Raw genomic sequence first — 13,016 nt, forward strand, 5'->3', positions numbered from 1 at the left:
CTCCATCAGGTTGCAAACTGAATATATTTTTTTCTGCATCTACCTCTGAAAAAATATTGGGCTTCTAGCTGTGTGTGGGACTTGTTGTATTAGTCCATCTATACTGACCTCCATCAGGTTGCAAACTGAATATATTTTTTTCTGCATCTACCTCTGAAAAAATATTTGGCCTTCTAGCAGTGTGTGGGACTTTCTCTATTAGTCCATCTATACTGACCTCCATCAGGTTGCAAATTAAAAATAATTTTTATCTGCATCTAGCTCTGAAAAAATATTTGGCCTTCTAGCAGTGTGTGGGACTTTCTCTATTAGTCCATCTATACTGACCTCCATCAGGTTGCAAATTAAAAATAATTTTTATCTGCATCTAGCTCTGAAAAAATATTTGGCCTTCTAGCAGTGTGTGGGACTTTCTCTATTAGTCCATCTATACTGACCTCCATCAGGTTGCAAATTGAATATAATTTTTTTCTGCATCTAACCCAGCCAATAGTTTTGGCCTAATACCACAGTTTGGCCACTCAGCTCTGCTCGGTTCCCATCCATTGTTTTTTTGTGCAAACAACTCCAGAGTTGTGAATTAGTTAACCACCAAAATGAGTGGAAAAAGGCCTGCTGCTGGTGGAAAGGGGAATAGGCGTGTTGGGAAGGGGAAAAAAGGTTGTGTCCGTGGGGTAGGTGTTAAAGCAACAGTAACATCTGCAGAAGAAAGACCATCTTCCAGCCAAACTAAAATGTCTACTTCTTTTAGCGGACAATGTGATAAGATCCCTTTCTTACGGCCATGCCAATCGCTACAAATTCCAGATGAGGCACAAAAACAGCAGGTGCTTCAACGGATATCAAGTGCTCCTTTAAGTGGGCTCTCCTCCACATCAACTTCAACATCACAAATACTCCAGTCCTCAAAGGTGTCACCCCAATCGCACTTGCTTCCTCACAGCTCCCAAATCTCCAGCTGCCCGTCTGAGTATGAGGTAGAACAGATGGTTGAGTCTGCAGAGCTGTTTACTCATACTATAGCCTGGGAATCAGAGGTCGACTCCAGCGCTTCTGTGAATCCAGACGAGGAAATGATCTTCACTGATGCCCAGAATCTTTATGAGTCGGATCCAGGACCAGACGCAGAAGGTTCTGACCATAATGTAGACCCTCATTCCCAAACTGTAACTCCTGTTGGTGGAGACAATGAGGAAGACGATGATAAGACTCAAATACCTGATTGGAGCGACAACTTTAGTTTTTTGTCAGGGCAGGAACAGGTTGGCTCTGAGGACGACGGGTGTGATAACGCACAGGGTGATGATGATGAGGTTGGAGATCCCACTTACTGTCAACCCACAGTCAGCCAAGAGATGAGGTCAGCAGAGGAGGTGGAGGAAGATGCTAGTGACGACGAGGTAAGGTTGCGCCTTCCTGGACAGAGACGTAGTACTGGAAGCACGTCAACAACTGCATCCTCAAACACAACTCTGCCTCTCACCACAAGTCGTGGTGGCTCTTCAGGTCGCATGGGTGCTAAGCCTTGCATAGCCTGGGCATTTTTTTCAGATCGATAAAGATGACCCAACTCGTGGTATCTGTAACATTTGTCAGCAAAAGCTAAGTAGAGGCCAAAAAATACATAGTTTGAGTACTTCATGCATGAACCGGCACATGGACATGAAGCATAAGTTGCAGTGGGAAGCTCAGTGTGCTACAATGCGGCCTAGCCGGCCGGGCCAACCACCGTCTGCCATATCTTGTGCATCCGCGGCCTCTTCATCCTCTGTGACTGGGGGGACAGCAGTCACACCTGTTTTGGTAGCACCAGCTGGTGTTGAGCGCTGTCCGACATCGATAGCACCACCTTTGGATCAAGGCAACCTAACATGTCCGCCTGCATCTTCCTCACAGACCGGCAGTTTGCCGGGGAATCATAGAATCATAGAATGGTAGAGTTGGAAGGGACCTCCTGGGTCATCTGGTCCAACCCCCTGCTCAAAGCAGGATTCACTAGATCATCTCAGACAGATGTCTGTCCAGCCTCTGTTTGAAGACGTCCATTGAAGGGGAACTCACCACCTCTCGTGGCAGCCTGTTCCACTCATTAATCACCCTAACTGTCAAAAAGTTTTTTCTAATATCTAATCTGTGTCTCCTCCCATTTAGTTTCATCCCATTGCTTCTAGTCTTTCCTTGTGCAAATGAGAATAAAGATGATCCTTCTACAATGTGACAGCCCTTGACATATTTGTAGACAGCTATTAAGTCTCCTCTCAGTCTTCTTTTTTGCAAGGTAAACATTCCCAAATCCTGCAACCGTTCCTCATAGGACATGGTTTGCAGACCAGTCACCATTCTGGTCGCTCTTCTCTGAACTTGCTCCAGTTTGTCTATGTCTTTTTTAAAATGTGGTGCCCGAAACTGTACACAGTATTCCAGATGAGGTCTGACCAAAGAGGAGTAAAGACCGATAATGACTTCACGTGATCTAGACTGTATGCTTCTGTTAATACGTCCCAGAATTGCATTTGCCTTTTTTGCTGCTGCATCACACTGTTGACTCATGTTCAGTCTATGATCTATTAGTATACCTAAGTCTTTTTCACATGTACTGTTGCTTAGCTCTATTCCTCCCATTCTGTATATGCTTTTTTCATTTTTATTGCCCAGATGTAGTACTTTGCATTTTTCCCTGTTAAAAACCATTCTGTTGGTTGCTGCCCACTGCTCCAGTTTATTTAGGTCTTTTTGAATCCTCTCTCTCTCTTCTCTAGTATTAGCTATCCCTCCTAGCTTTGTGTCATCAGCAAATTTAATCAGTTTACCCTCAATTCCTTCATCTAAATCATTGATAAAGATGTTGAACAATACAGGTCCCAGGACGGAGCCCTGTGGTACCCCACTTGAGACATTCATCCAGCTGGATGTGAAGCCATTTACAACCACCCTTTGAGTCCGATCACTAAGCCAGTTATGAATCCACCTAACAGTTGCCTGGTCCATTGCATACTTGGTCATTTTTTCAATAAGGATGGTGTGAGATACTTTGTCAAATGCTTTGCTGAAGTCAAGATATACTATATCTACAGCATTTCCCTGATCCACCCAGTCAGTGATTCTGTCATAGAAGGAAATTAAGTTAGTCTGACATGACTTGTTAGTTACAAACCCATGCTGACTCTGGTTAATCACTTCATTCTTATCCATGTACTTACATACATGTTGTTTAATAATTTGTTCAAAGATCTTTCCTGGTATAGAAGTCAGACTCACCGGCCTATAGTTCCCTGGGTCCACCTTCTTCCCCTTTTTGAAGATAGGAACAACATTTGCTCTTCTCCAGTCTTCTGGGACTTCTCCTGTTCTCCAAGAATTTTCAAAGATTATGGAGAGTGGTTCTAAAATTTCTTCTACGATCTCCTTCAGTACTCTGGGGTGTAATTCATCTGGACCTGGAGACTTGAACTCATTTATGTTAGCTAAATATTCCCTCACAATCTTTCTGTTTACAGATAACTTGGATTCCTCTATTCCTTTAAAAGGACAGTGAAGATCAGTTGACACCCTTATCAACCCCGTCTAAGCACAATAGCCAGCCCTCGGTCCCTCAGATGTGGACAAGTAAAAGACCATTTCCTCCTAGCCATGAGAAAGCTAAGAGGTTGAATTTCACCATCTGCAAGCTCTTGGCTACAGAAATGCTGCCTTTCCGCCTGGTGGACACAGAGGATTTTCGAGACCTTATGTCCGTCGCAGTGCCCCAGTACCAGATGCCCAGTCGGCACTACTTCTCAAAGAAAGGTGTGCCTGCGCTCCACCAGCATGTCGCACACAACATCACCGCTTCTTTGAGAAACTCTGTGTGTGACAGGGTGCATTTCACCACAGACACTTGGACGAGTAGGCATGGACAGGGGCGTTACATGTCGCTGACTGGGCACTGGGTAACTATGGTGACAGCAGGACAAGGTGCTGCTGTCCAAGTCTTGCCGTCCCCACGAGTTGTGCGTCAATCCTCTTTATGTCAAAGTTCCTCCACTGCTTCTGCCTCCTCAACCTCCTCTCGGTCTTCCACCTGCACCCAAAGCCTGTCTGGTCATGCCACAAGCTTTCTAACTGCGCAGAAGGGATCCTGCACACCTCCTTACTATGCTGGCAGTAGGGCTCAACGTCATCAGGCGGTTTTTACATTGAAATGTCTGGGAAATGTGAGTCACACAGCTGAGGAGTTGTGGTCAGCTCTGGAGAACCAATTTCATGAATGGTTGTCTCCACTGGACCTGAAACCAGGGAAGGCCGTGTGCGACAATGCTGCAAACCTGGGTGCGGCCCTTCGCCGGGGCAATGTCACACACGTGCCTTGTATGGCTCACGTGTTGAACCTGGTTGTCCAGCAATTTTTAGCCCACTATTCCAGACTAGATGGCCTTCTGCAGAGGGCACGGTCGCTGTGTGCTCACTTCCGCCGTTCGCATCCCGCATGTAGCGCTGGCGTCCCTGCCCTCTGCTAGGCAGGGACGCTGCTCCCCTCACCGCTCTGCTCCGTGCCCGGCGTCCTCTCCCCGCTCTGCTGTCAGCGCGCGCTCCTTCCCGGCGTCCTCCTCCCGCTCTGCTCTCAGCGCGCGCTCCTTCCCGGCCCCTGTGCTTAGGGCGCGCGCGCGCGCGCTCCCCTCCTCTTAAAGGGGCCGCGCGCGCCGTCCTAAGGAGTCCCCGGCCAATGGCCGGAGGACTTCATCATATATAAGGCACCTCCTCCAAAATGGAGGTGCCCGAGCAATGTTGTTTGCACCTGTGTCTCACCTGTGCTTCAGCCCTCAGGTCCCGTTGCCAGTTACCTGCCAGTTACCTGCCAGTTTCCTGCCAGTTTCCTGCTAGTTACCTGCCTGATTCCTGCCTGAATACTTGTTACCTGTCTGCCAGTCTGAGGTCCGACGGTCTGCCTTACTACTCCTGTCAGTCTGTCTAAAGGACCAGCCTGCCCGCTCACCTGGGAGCGCATACCAGTTACCTGCCTGCTTGCCTGAGGTCCGACGGTCTGCCTTACTACTCCGGTCAGTCTGTCTATGGACCAGCTTGCCCGCTCACCTGGGAGCGCTTCTCCGTTATCTGCCTGCTTGCCAGCCCGGAGGCTCCGTTGTCACGTGCTGTGACCACCAGCTATCTCAGAGACTCTTGCCCGCTCACCTGGGAGCGCATCTCCGTTACCTGCCTGCTTGCCAGCCCGGAGGTCCCGTTGTCACGTGCGGTGACCACCAGCTATTCCAGAGACTCTTGCCCGCTCACCTGGGAGCGCTTCTCCGTTACCTACCTGCCTGCCAGCCCGGAGGTTCCGCCGTCACGTGCCGTGACCACCTGCTATTCCAGAGACTCTCGCTTGCTCACCTGGGAGCACACATCTACCATCTGCCATCACAGGTCGTACCTACCCCTTACCTAGAGACTGCCACCCGCTCCCTTACAAGGGCCGCCCCCTTGTATAGTAGCTCAGAGGTTCCGCCTCCCGGACCCGTTACAGTTTGCTCGGGCCATGGAACCCGGTGGCACCCAAGCTCCCTCGCTCTCTGACCTCTGTCTTGAACTGTCCCGTCAGAGGTCCCAACAGGAGGCCATCCTGGGTCACCTGCGGAATGTTAATACTCGCCTGAACACTCTGTCTGATCCACCAACAACCTCCGCCAGTGCCATATCTTGCAATCCGGCAGCTCCGCTGCCCACTAATACTATGGTATCCTACCCCGGACCCCGGCTTTCTGCACCTCCTCGCTTCGGAGGCGACCCCGTCCAGGCTCGGGGCTTCATAAATCAGTGCACCCTGCACTTTGAACTTTTGTCCCATCAGTTTAATTCCGACCGGGCCAAAATTGCCTTTATCATGTCCCATCTCACCGGGGAGGCCCTGGCCTGGCTAAATCCTCTATGGGAGAGAGGAGACCCCCTGGTGTCCAACTTGCCTGCCTTTCTCTCGGCTTTCCGGAAAGTCTTCGACGAACCCGGACGGAAGACCTCATCCGCATCCTCTCTGCTACGCCTCCGTCAGGAGGGTCTCACCGTGGGCCAATATGCCATACGGTTCCGCACCCTTGCCTCGGAGCTGGCCTGGGATAACGACGCTCTGGTATCCGTCTTCTGGGAGGGTCTGTCCGGTCGTATTAAAGATGAACTTGCTGGTCGGGACATTCCTACCTCTCTTGATGATCTAATAACCCTTGCCACCCAGATTGACCTACGGTTCCAGGAGCGTGCCAAAGAGGTCACCCGTGAGAGAAGGATTCCACGTTTAGCTCCTACTTTCCAGAAACCCGTCATTCCCTCCATCTCTCCCCAGGTACACTCTCCTGAGCCTATGCAGGTCGACCAGACCAAGATGGTCAAAACCCGTCAGGACTTACGCCGTGCCGAGGGGAGCTGCTTCTACTGTGGCAGTAAGGAGCACCGGATCCGTGCCTGCCCGGAGAGGTCGGGAAACGCCTGTGTCTAGGTTCGCTCAGAGAGGTCCACCTAGACAAGAATAAATCCTCTCCATCCCTGCTGTTGTCAGTTTCGATCATCTACGGGGAGAACCGTTATTTCGAACTAGCCCAACTTGACTCTGGAGCAGCCGGGAACCTTATTTCACAGTCCCTGGTTGAGAAATACCGCATCCCCACCAAACCTCTGGCTGTACCCTTGTCTGTCGCTGCCGTGGATGGGGGCCTCTTACCTCGCCCCATTCAACTCATCACCGAATCCATTACCCTGCAGGTGGGAATGCTGCATTCTGAAAGTATCTCCTTTCATGTTCTGCCTGGACTCTCTCACGCCCTCTTGCTAGGTCTGCCCTGGCTCCAGAGACATGCACCCGTGCTAGACTGGCAAACCGGAGAGGTCCTTCGCTGGGGACAAGACTGTCATAAAACCTGCCTGGTTCCCGTCCATCCCGTCCGTCCCTCTCCTACCCCAGCTAATCTACCTGGACTTCCGATTCCTTATTGGTCTTATGCAGATATCTTTAATAAAAAGGAGGCAGAGACATTACCACCACATAGACCATACGACTGTCCCATCGATCTGCTACCCGGTACTACTCCTCCCCGTGGGCGTATCTATCCTTTATCCGCTGCTGAGACCCGGTCAATGTCCGAATATATTGAGGAGAATCTGGCCAGAGGATTCATCCGGAAATCTACCTCCCCGGCGGGAGCAGGCTTCTTTTTCGTCAAAAAGAAGGACGGCTCTCTCCGTCCCTGTATAGACTATAGAGGCCTAAACCTGATCACGGTGAAGAATAAGTACCCCCTTCCGCTCATTCCAGAATTATTTGATCGCCTGAGGGGGGCTAGGATCTTCACCAAACTGGACCTTCGTGGGGCGTACAACCTGGTTCGTATTCGTCAGGGGGATGAATGGAAGACGGCATTCAACACCCGGGACGGCCACTATGAATACCTGGTAATGCCCTTTGGTCTCTGTAACGCTCCTGCCGTCTTTCAAGAGTTGGTCAATGACATCTTCCGGGACCTTCTCTACTCCTGCGTAGTGGTGTACCTGGACGACATCTTGGTCTTCTCTCCGGATCTCCAGACTCACCGGAGGGACGTTCGTCAGGTCCTGCTCAGGCTAAGGCAGAACCATCTCTACGCTAAATTTGAGAAGTGCCTCTTTGAGCAGACCTCGCTTCCGTTTCTGGGCTACATTATCTCTCAGACCGGCCTACAAATGGATCCTGAGAAACTGTCTGCCATCGAGAAATGGCCCCGACCGGAGGGGTTGAAGGCCATTCAGCGATTCCTGGGGTTCGCCAACTACTACTGCCTCTTCATACCACACTTCTCTTCCCGGACGGCCCCAATTTCTGCGCTCACCCGTAAAGGTACTAATCCCAAAGAGTGGCCACCCGAAGCAGAGGAGGCCTTTCTTTCCCTTAAACAGGCCTTCTCTTCCGCCCCGGTGCTGCATCGCCCAGATGGCAACAAACAGTTCTTCCTGGAAGTTGACGCCTCCTCCTCTGGAGCCGGAGCGGTACTTACTCAAAAATCATCTTCCGGGAGGATGGTAACTTGTGGCTTCTTCTCTAAACTCTTCTCCTCCTCTGAGCGCAACTATTCCATAGGAGACCGAGAGTTATTGGCCATCAAACTGGCATTGGAGGAGTGGCGTTACCTGCTCGAGGGGGCTCTTCACCCGGTAATAATTTACACTGACCACAAGAACTTGGCTTACCTCCAGCATGCCCAGAGACTTAACCCGCGCCAAGCCCGGTGGTCCTTGTTTTTTGCTCGTTTTGATTTTGTCCTTCATTTTCGCCCGGCTGACAAAAACGTCAAGGCGGACGCCTTGTCTCGGTCCTTTCTGGTGTCTGATCTCGAGGAGGATCCGAAACATATCATCGATCCCGCCAGAGTAATGCAGGTGGCTCCCGTGAGTCTAAATCGTCTTCCTCCTGGTAAGACGTTCGTACCAGTACCTGATCGGGAGAAGATCCTACACTGGGGTCATTCGTCTAAACTAGCTGGCCACGCCGGTCAGAAAAAGACCCTCCAGCTTATTACCCGGCACTACTGGTGGCCTAACCTGCACAAGGATGTAATAGACTTTGTTTCTGCCTGTGTGTCCTGCGCCTGCAACAAAGTTCCGAGACACCTGCCGGCCGGCCGCCTCCTACCTCTGCCAGTACCTGCTGCCCCCTGGCAGCATATAGCGATGGACTTCATTACTGATCTACCCGTCTCTGCCGGTTGTACGGTCATTTGGGTGGTCGCTGACCGCTTCTCCAAGATGGCTCACTTCATTCCACTGCCAGGTCTTCCGTCTGCACCCGAGCTGGCTAAAGACTTTATCCGCCACATCTTCCGTCTTCATGGCCTGCCCCGTCACATCGTGTCGGATCGTGGGGTACAGTTCACTTCCCGTTTCTGGAGAGCCACTTGTAAATTGCTGGACGTCACCCTGGACTTCTCCTCCGCTTACCACCCACAGTCTAATGGTCAAGTGGAGCGGATCAATCAGAACCTGACCAGTTACCTTCGGCACTTCGTTAATGCCCACCATTCTGACTGGGTGGATCTCCTGCCATGGGCCGAATTCTCGTACAACAATCACGAGAGCGAGTCTTCCTCCAAATCCCCGTTTTTTGTAGTCTACGGTCAGCACCCTCGGATCCCGTTTCCCGTCTCCACCTCGGCGGACAATCCGGCTGCGGAATCTCTTGTTAACAAATTTTCCTCCATATGGGAGAGTACCCGGTCCGCACTCCTTCTGTCATCCGAGCGTATGAAAAGACACGCTGACAAAAAACGTCTGGACCCTCCTCAATTCCGCCCTGGGGATAAAGTCTGGCTCTCGTCCAAATATGTCCGGCTCAAGATCTCTTCCTATAAGTTAGGGCCTCGGTTCATCGGCCCACTGGAGGTCATCAGTCAGATCAACCCGGTGGCCTATAAATTGAAACTCCCGGCCAACTTACGGATCCCTAACTCCTTCCATGTGTCTCTCCTCAAACCTGTGGTGCTTAACTCTTTTTCCAAGTCTACAGGTACGCCTCCTGCTCCGGTTTCTGCTGAGGACGAGTTTGAGGTAGAGAACATTCTTGCCACCAAAAGGGTAAGAGGAAAGACCTTTTTTCTGGTAGATTGGAAGGGGTTTGGTCCTGAGGAGAGAACGTGGGAGCCCCGGGAGAACATCCATGCCCCTCTCATCCTAGCTAAATTTCTGTCTGGCCTAAAAAAGGGGGGGCCTAAAGGGGGGGGTACTGTAGCGCTGGCGTCCCTGCCCTCTGCTAGGCAGGGACGCTGCTCCCCTCACCGCTCTGCTCCGTGCCCGGCGTCCTCTCCCCGCTCTGCTGTCAGCGCGCGCTCCTTCCCGGCGTCCTCCTCCCGCTCTGCTCTCAGCGCGCGCTCCTTCCCGGCCCCTGTGCTTAGGGCGCGCGCGCGCTCCCCTCCTCTTAAAGGGGCCGCGCGCGCCGTCCTAAGGAGTCCCCGGCCAATGGCCGGAGGACTTCATCATATATAAGGCACCTCCTCCAAAATGGAGGTGCCCGAGCAATGTTGTTTGCACCTGTGTCTCACCTGTGCTTCAGCCCTCAGGTCCCGTTGCCAGTTACCTGCCAGTTACCTGCCAGTTTCCTGCCAGTTTCCTGCTAGTTACCTGCCTGATTCCTGCCTGAATACTTGTTACCTGTCTGCCAGTCTGAGGTCCGACGGTCTGCCTTACTACTCCTGTCAGTCTGTCTAAAGGACCAGCCTGCCCGCTCACCTGGGAGCGCATACCAGTTACCTGCCTGCTTGCCTGAGGTCCGACGGTCTGCCTTACTACTCCGGTCAGTCTGTCTATGGACCAGCTTGCCCGCTCACCTGGGAGCGCTTCTCCGTTATCTGCCTGCTTGCCAGCCCGGAGGCTCCGTTGTCATGTGCTGTGACCACCAGCTATCTCAGAGACTCTTGCCCGCTCACCTGGGAGCGCATCTCCGTTACCTGCCTGCTTGCCAGCCCGGAGGTCCCGTTGTCACGTGCGGTGACCACCAGCTATTCCAGAGACTCTTGCCCGCTCACCTGGGAGCGCTTCTCCGTTACCTACCTGCCTGCCAGCCCGGAGGTTCCGCCGTCACGTGCCGTGACCACCTGCTATTCCAGAGACTCTCGCTTGCTCACCTGGGAGCACACATCTACCATCTGCCATCACAGGTCGTACCTACCCCTTACCTAGAGACTGCCACCCGCTCCCTTACAAGGGCCGCCCCCTTGTATAGTAGCTCAGAGGTTCCGCCTCCCGGACCCGTTACACCGCAGCTCAGCGACTTACATCTCTACAGAAGTCGTTGGGCCTGCCACTTCACCGGCTAAAATGCGATGTGCCTACCCGGTGGAATTCAACTCTGCACATGTTGCAGCGACTGTGGCAGCACCGACAAGCCCTGGTGCAATACGTTCTGACGTATAGCCTGGGCCAACGAGATTCAGAGGTGAGGCAAATCACGCTGGAGGAGTGGTCTCAGATCAGGGACCTATGCACCCTTCTGCACAGTTTTGAAATGGCGACGAAGATGTTTAGTGCTGACGATGCCATTATCAGCATGACTATTCCGGTGATTTACATGCTGGAGCACATGTTAAACAGAATTCGGAGTCAGGTGGTGGCACAAGAGGAGGTGGAGGAAGTAGAGGAGGAGGAGTTGTATGCGGAAGGGCTAACATCTGCAAGGTCCAGACGGTCGGCAGCACCAAGGCGGCAGGCATGTGAGGGTGGGGGAGATGGTTTTACCAGGGCGCATGGTAGCAGCCAAACTAGTGAGGAAGGTTCAGGAGCCCAGGAAGAAGTGGAGGACGAACTGATGGAAGACTCATCAGATGAGGGAGACCTTGATCACATTTCTGTTGTGCGAGGTTGGGGGGAGAGGACAGAGGAAGGAAGCATGATTGTTACCTCGCCACCAACACAACAGGGACTTGGTGCTCCTGGATGCGCAACACACATGAGTGCCTTCTTGCTGCACTACCTGCAACATGACCCTCGAATTGTGAGAATTAGAAATAATCCTGACTAATGGGTTGCCACACTGTTAGATCCCCGGTACAAAAGTAAATTTGCAGAAATTATTCCTGCCATAGAAAGGGATGCACGCATGCAGGAGTATCAGCAGAGACTGTTGCAGAATCTTACATGTGCTTTTCCACAAAATACCAGTGGTGCACGTAGTGAATCTCACAGTTCCAACTTGCCAACCGTGGGACCGTCAAGTGTTCAGCACTCAAACTGTAACAGAACCACAGTATCTGCTGGTAACATCAATTTTGCGGAATCATTTCACCACTTTTTTAGCCCATCCTTTGCAAGGCCACAGGAGACAAGAAGTCTGACACATAGTCAACGCCTAGAGACGATGGTACAGGAGTATCTCCAAGTAAACATTGAAGCCACGACTGTGTCACTGGACCCTTGCTCTTTTTGGGCTTCCAATCTGGATAAATGGCCGGAGCTAGCCACTTACGCCTTGGAGATCTTGTCATGCCCCGCAGCCAGCGTTCTGTCTGAACGTGTGTTCAGCGCTGCTGGTGGTGTGCTGACAGATAAGCGCACGCGGCTCTCCACTGATAATGTAGACAGACTCACGTTCATAAAGATGAACAAATCATGGATCCGAAACGACTTTTCTACCCCTGTGTCATCCTGGGGAGAGTAAAAGCTTGATGATTGGTTAAAATCACCCTACCAACCGTTTTAAGCTTTCAAATTACTAATCATGTTTATCTAAATCTTGGCTGGAAAATAATTTGGGCTTTGTAGCAGTGTGCAGCACTGATTCTATTAGGCCATCTATAATAAGCTCCACCAGATTTAAAATTACTAATCATGTTTATCTGTATCTTGACTGGAAAATAATTTGGGCTTTGTAGCAGTGTGCAGCACTGATCCTATTAGGCCATCTATACTAAAGCTTCACCAGATTTAAAATTAATAATAATTTTTAGCTGCATCTAGCCCGGAAAATAATTTTGGGGCTCCGAGATGCGCAAGACACATAAGTGCCTTCTTGCTGCACTACCTGCAGCATGACCCTCATATTGTCAGAATTCGAAGTAATCATGACTACTGGGTTGCCACACTCTTAGATCCCCCAAACTTTTCGATCAACCTTTTCATTTTAATAAAGACCAAAAAAATGGTCATTTTTGAAATTATAAGCATTAGCAGGTTGTTAGAAACTGAAATCAAACAGTTTTCAACTCAAAACTTTATTCTAGGTGATGTTACATTTTCACATAGGACCCCTTGTTCGAAAGGAGCTTCTGAACTCTCTCGTCCATTGAATTTGTCAGGTTTTGGATGGTTTCTGCTTCAATTGTTTTGCATGAGGACAGAATACCCTCCCAGAGCTGTTGCTTAGATGTGAACTGCCTCCCGCCATCATAGACACTCCTTTTAATGATGCTCCAAAGGTTCTGAATGGGGTAGAGGTCAGGGGAGCATGGCGGTCACACCATAAGTTTGTCCCCTTTTCTGCCCATATCAGCCAGAGATGCAGATGTTTTATGTGCAGCATGAGATGGTGCATTATC

Source organism: Phyllobates terribilis, unplaced genomic scaffold (assembly GCF_046119375.1).
Source record: "Phyllobates terribilis strain yellow unplaced genomic scaffold, ASM4611937v1 Scaffold_3__8_contigs__length_932513732, whole genome shotgun sequence".
In the NCBI taxonomy this organism is placed as follows: domain Eukaryota; kingdom Metazoa; phylum Chordata; class Amphibia; order Anura; family Dendrobatidae; genus Phyllobates; species Phyllobates terribilis.